This window comes from Macrobrachium nipponense, chromosome 4 (assembly GCF_015104395.2).
Source record: "Macrobrachium nipponense isolate FS-2020 chromosome 4, ASM1510439v2, whole genome shotgun sequence".
Classification (NCBI taxonomy): Eukaryota; Metazoa; Arthropoda; class Malacostraca; order Decapoda; family Palaemonidae; genus Macrobrachium; species Macrobrachium nipponense.
The window spans coordinates 21,318,018-21,324,765 of record NC_061100.1 but is presented as its reverse complement, the minus strand read 5'-3'; the positions used below and the strand labels follow the sequence as shown (position 1 = coordinate 21,324,765).

Genomic DNA, 6,748 nt, shown 5'->3' with positions numbered 1-6,748 from the left:
CGACTTAGGAAATACCCTCTCCACTTTTTGACTCAGTATGAATAATAAATAAAAGGTTGAAAAAAAAGCTAAGCTACCCTGTGAATTATAAAAAAAACCTAAGTCCTCAGGTCACAGGTTTATAGGTCAAAGGGTAAATAATCTCCCTGGTGAATACTGTTCTAGCAAAAAGGGAATAATCTTAATCCTTCTCCTCATTTTTTTTTTCATTTCTCTTTTTCATTTCTTTGTTCGTATGAAGCATATTTGTATTCTTAACACCTTCCACGTGAAGACTGCAAACATAAATGATTCTTATTTCGCAGTTCAAGGTCAAAGGTTGCTCAATGCCTTAGAAGCGAAAGATCATGTACACACATCAATACCCAAATCGGTGCTCCACCCAGGCGAGGACCTGGGACAACCAGACATTGGCTACTGATGAGTCAGCAGGTAACCCTATTATTTGGGTATATATATATATAAGTATATATATATATATTAATATATATAGATATATATATATATATATATATAGATTTATATATATATATATATATATACACACAATATATATACAATACCTTCCATGAAAGATATGGTAAGTTTGGCCATTTTATCCATTTCCTTCTCCTGCCTATTGAGAAGAAGCATACTTCATACTCCTATCAGTCAAGTCACCTTTTCTCGGTCCTCATGGGCGCGTAGTGCCGTCAGTGCACCTCACATGGTGCACTGCAGGCATTACTTACGATTCTTTGCAGGGCTCCTTCTAGCCCCTAGCTACACTTCCTCTCATTTCTATTACTGTACCTCCTTTCGTATTCTCTTTCATCTTGCTCGCCACCATCTCGAGGGGAGAGAGAGAGAGAGAGAGAGAGAGAGAGAGAGAGAGAGAGAGAGGAAGAATGTCCATCACAGCATCCCAATTCCCTCTGAAGTTGAAAAGTAATGGCATTCTTACTGAGCTCATATTCCAGAGATTCCATTTAATAGTTCCTTTAACGCCGCTGGCTGATGCGTTAAACTCGTGCTAGACCAGAGCTGTCTCAGTTTTCTCAGCTAATTGAATTCCTCCTGAGGACAGAGGAAACGTTAACGTTTTGACATTAAACCGACGAAGTAGTTAACAAAACTGGACAAACGAAACGCCTTGAGAGAAGAGACGATAAAAGAATGTTTTAGGACAGCACAGTAAAACTGAGTATTAAAGAATGTATTTCTTTCTTCTCAGGAGGATTTCTCGTCGAGGGGAGATTCATATCTGCAAGACGATTATTTAAAATGTCATTTATATGATGCTCTCGTCATGGGCAGCGTGTAAGGGTAAGAAAAGAGAGTGCAAGATCACCGATAAAGGAATATAGAGGTAACTGTGAAACAGTGGTGATTGAAGGATTCAAGAGACGTACAAAATGACGTCTACTGAAATGTCAAAGTCATGTGGAATGTCAGCCAAGTTTACGGATATTTTTCCACTGTCGTAGCTAACATTATGTTTAAAGACAGTTGGTGTAATGTTGTTGCACTATCCGAATGATGTTCAATATTTCTTTTAGAATTTCTCTCTCTCTCTCTCTCTCTCTCTCTCTCTCTCTCTCTCTCTCTCTCTCTCTCTCTCTCTCTCTCTCTCTCTCTCTCTCTCTCAATCAGTTTAAGCACAAGGTGTACGTTTCAACCAATGGCAGCAAATGGAACTTCTGTAATCTCATTTTACTAAGGATGCCACTACATATTCGAATGTTTAAATGGAACTGAAATGCCATGGCAAAACTCCCCCCTTCTTCCCTCTCTCTCTCTCTCCCTCTCTCTCTCTCTCTCTCTCTCTCTCTCTCTCTCTCTCTCTCCCTTCTCTCCCTCTCTCTCTCTTCTCTCTCTCTCTCTCTCTCTCTCTCTCTCTCTCTCTCTCTCTCTCTCTCTCTCTCTCTCTGTGTGTGTGTGTGTGTGTGTGTATGCAGTCAGTTTCAGCCTAGCTTGAAGGATAACATAGCAGCTTGGCATTTCACACAAACAACTAAAATCATACATTCCTGACTTCCTGGATGCAATTTAATCCACGTTGTGTACCCCAACAGGGCAGCAAGGCAACTGACATTTCAAATAGGCGCGTAAAGGACTCCTATACAGTAGTTAGTGGGTGTAATGTCGCTACCCTACCCGCAACAGTGCATCAATATGAAAATACCATCTCTCGGTAAGTAGGACTTTTATATCGAGTTTTTTTTTTTCTTCTTCTTCTTCGATAAATATTCCAGAGCAAGGCTATGGTGGTATCGCTATTGAATTGTATGGTAAGGGAAAATCATGTTTTCCTTATATGGTATCCGGATTAATTTATCTGATTTTTTTTTTTTTTTTTTTTAAACTAGTAACAGTTAACATATAATGGGCTCGTAAAAATAACTTGACTATGAGAGGTTAAGTTCCAGGAAACAGCGCTGCAGTACGCTGATTCGGCTCCACTCAATTGAGGAGAATTTCGAAATCTAACGATTATAAATGAAGTCAGACACTTTACTGCCATATTTTTTCGTCTTTTGTTCATAATTTTTTGTTCTTCTGCGTTATCTGTGATTTTTATTTGTTTATTACATTAGCTAGAGTGTACAAAACAGAGCGTTACACCAGCAAGAGTGTACTGGACATAGCGTTATACCAGCAAGAGTGTACAAAACGGCGTTACACCAGCAAGAATGTACAAAATATAGCGTTACACCAGCAATAATGTAAAAATATAGGCGTTACCCAATCCAGCAAGAATGTAAACAAACATATAGCGTTACAACCACAAAGAATGTACAAAATAATAGCGTTACAACCAGCAGGAATGTTAAAATATTGGCCGTTAACACCAGCAAGAATGTACAAACTATAGCGGTTACACCCAGCAAGATGTACAAATTATAGCGTTAACAACCCAGCAAGAATGTACAAAATATAGCGTTACCCACCAGCAGGCAGTGGTACAAAAATATAGCGTTACCACCAAGCAAGAATTTGTACAAAATAATACGTTACACAGCAAAAATGTAAATAATAGCGTTACAACCCAGCAAGAATGTATAAATATAGGTTTACAACAGCAAGACACCATGTACAAAATATAGCGTTCACCAAGCAAGAATTGTACAAAATTAGCCGTTTACACCAGCAAGAATTTTGTACAAAATATAGCGTTACCACCAGCAAGGCATGTACAAAATATTAGCGTTAACAACCATCAACAAAAAGACATGGTACAAAATATAGCGTTACACCAGCAAGAATGTACAAATATACGTTTAAACCAGCAAGATTGTACAAAATACCTAGCGTTAACACCATTAGGAAGTGTACAAAATAAGCTACACCAGCAGGAAGTTGTAACAAAATATAAGCCGTTACACCAGCAAGAATGTACAAAATATAAGCGGTTACAACCAGCAAGAATGTACAAAATATAGCGTTAACACCAGTCAAGAATGTAACAAATATATACGCGGTTACAAAGCCCAGAATGTCAATATGCGTTAACACCAGAAGAAAATGTACAAAATATCGCGTTACAACCAGCAAGAATGTACAAAATATAGCGTTTACACCAGCAAGAATGTAACAAAATATGAGCGTTTACCCAGCAAGATGTACAAAATATAGCGTGTACACACCAGCACAAGAATTACAAAATATGCGTTAACACAAACCACAGAATGGTACAAATTAGCGTTAAACCCAGCAAGACTGTACAAAATATAGCGTGTACATATAGCGTTACAAACCACAAGACTGTACAAAATATACGTTACAAACCAGCAATAATGTACAAAAATAAGCGTTACAAACACCACCAGAATGTACAAAATTAGCGTTACACCAGCAAGAAGTCAAAATATAGCTTTAAAAAAAAACCAGCACAGATGTACAAATATAGCGTTACACCCAGCACGAATGTACAAATATAGCTTACACCAAGCAGATGTACAAATATAGCGTTAAACCATCAGAATGTTACAAAATATAGCGTTAAACCAGCAGAATGTACAAAATATAGCGTAAACCAGCAAGAATGTACAAAATATAGCGTTTACACCATCAAGAATGTACAAATATATCGTACAACCACAAGAATGTACAAAATATAAGCGTTACACCAGCAGAATGTACAAAATATAGCGTTACACCAGCAAGAATGTACAAAATATAGCGTTACACCAGCAAGAGTGTACAAAACGGCGTTACACCAGCAAGAATGTACAAAATATAGCGTTACACCAGCAAGAATGGTACAATCTAGCGTTACACAGCAGGAGGTACAAATATAGCGTGCACCAGCAAGAATGTCAAATATAGCGTTACAAAATACAAACACCAGCAAGAATGTACAAAAATAGCGTTACACCAGCAAGAATGTACAAATATAGCGTTACACCAGCAAGAATGTACAAAATATAGCGTTACACCAGCAGGAGTGTACAAAATATAGCGTTACACCAGCAAGAATGTACAAATATAGCGTTACACCAGCAATAATGTACACAATATAGCGTTACACCAGCGAAGACTATAGCGTTACACCAGCAAGAATGTACAAAATATAGCGTTACACCAGCAATAATGTACAAATATAGCGTTACACCAGCAATAATGTACAAAATATAGCGTTACACCAGCAGGAGTGTACAAAATATAGCGTTACACCAGCAGGAGTGTACAAAATATAGCGTTAGCAAGAACTGTACAAATATACGTTAACACCAGCAAGAATGGACAAATATAGCGTTACACCAGCAAGAATGACAAAAATATAGCGTACACGCAGAATGTACAAAATATAGCGTTACACCAGCAAGAATGACAAAATATAGCGTACACCAGCAAAGAATGTACAAAATATAGCGTTCACCAGCAAGAATGTACAAATATAGCGTTACACCAGCAAGGGAATACAAAAAATATAGCGTTTACAGCAAGAATGTACAAATATAGCGTTACACCAGCAAGAATGTACAAAATATAGCGTTACACCAGCAAGAATGTACAAAATATAGCGTTACACCAGCAAGAATGTACAAATATAGCGTTACACCAGCAAGAATGTACAAAATATAGCGTTACACCAGCAAGAATGTACAAAATATAGCGTTACACCAGCAAGAATGTACAAAATATAGCGTTACACCAGCAAGAATGTACAAAATATAGCGTTACACCAGCAAGAATGTACAAAATATAGCGTTACACCAGCAAGAATGTACAAAATATAGCGTTACACCAGCAAGAATGTACAAAATATAGCGTTACACCAGCAAGAATGTACAAAATATAGCGTTACACCAGCAGGAGTGTACAAAATATAGCGTTACACCAGCAAGAATGTACAAAATATAGCGTTACACCAGCAAGAATGTACAAATATAGCGTTACACCAGCAAGAATGTACAAATATAGCGTTACACCAGCAAGAATGTACAAATATAGCGTTACACCACCAAGAATGTACAAAATATAGCGTTACACCAGCAGGAGTGTACAAAACAGAGCGTTACACCAGCAAGAATGTACAAAATATAGCGTTATACCAGCAAGAGTGTACAAAATATAGCGTTACACCAGCAAGAGTGTACAGAACATAGCGTTATACCTGCAAAAGTATACAAAATATGCTTAAGAGAAATTGTGGCGGTATGTTAGCAGGGGAATCCACCAAGATTCATGAATATGTCATTTTAAATATATTCTGAGGAGGATATTCGATCCAGTTTCAGGAAACTTATGTTTGTCCCTTCCGCTCCACTAAATTTTGGAAAATCTCGGTAGTTGAATAAATGTAATGAAAAGATGTCAAAGATTTTTTGTTATATTTTTTCTTCTTTTATTCGTTGTTAGTTCTTCCTCATTATCTGTGGTTTACTTGTTTATCATACCGGGGAGAGTCTACAAAACATGGCTACGTCTGAGGATAAACTGTACAGAGGTTTCAGCAAAGAAATCCAACGAGTTTCCTAAAATATTTTTTCAAGCAAACTGAGAATAAATCCTGTGAAAAACCCGTACTCATAAATTATCCATTCTTCTAACTACAACGTCGACCGACACTTACGGAAAAAGCGTTTATCGATGGTCATATAAATGACCCCGAACGATATCGAAGCTGTTTCATCAAGGCACAAATTCCTGTTTGATACATTTCACGGACGAATTTCCTCAGGCCATGATTACGCAAAAAAAAAAAAAAAAAAAAAAAAAAAAAAAAAAGTGGAAGGCGTTTCTTGGAATTCGCTGAAAAGGCCGAAGAAGAAATAAGATATGACCCATCAAATATCACTTATCATTTCCATCCTGGATCGTGTCAGTAAACATGGTTAAGTTGAATTCTTTCTCCGGGAAATATCCAAGAAATTTGTGAAGAAATGTGGAGTCAACACCCGGAAATATTCCCCTGAATTATGAAGGAGTATTCGGTAATAAGCTTGCACAGGTTAGTCCAGTTAGTCTGAATAATTAATTGAGGTCCTGTCAGGGAGGTAATGCTACACACACGCACACACACACACACATGTACGCACACACACGTTATATATATTAGCGTGCTTCAACCTGAAACCCACTACATTTTTTATTATTCTTAATTTATTGCAGGAAAAGTGGACGTTGAAAAAAGGTTAAACTTATGATTAGTGATTGTCACTTTATTGAAAATATTCCCCCAGCCAGTTGCTGCTGAGATAGCACGATTTACTTAATGAAATCCGTTTCAATAGGCCTGACACGAAGCAGGCATCGTAAATTT

The 6,748-nt window shown here is 37.4% G+C and overlaps 1 long non-coding RNA gene across 1 annotated transcript in view; it reads left to right on the top strand.

Annotated features, from left to right (window-relative positions):
* The first annotated feature begins 303 nt into the window (after positions 1-303).
* Positions 304-6,748, top strand: part of LOC135211572 (uncharacterized) — a 46,354-nt gene continuing 39,909 nt past the window's right edge. Inside the window, exons 1-2 of the long non-coding RNA XR_010313668.1 lie at positions 304-432; positions 2,055-2,173. This is a non-coding gene — a long non-coding RNA (uncharacterized LOC135211572). The remainder of the gene's footprint in view (positions 433-2,054; positions 2,174-6,748) is intronic.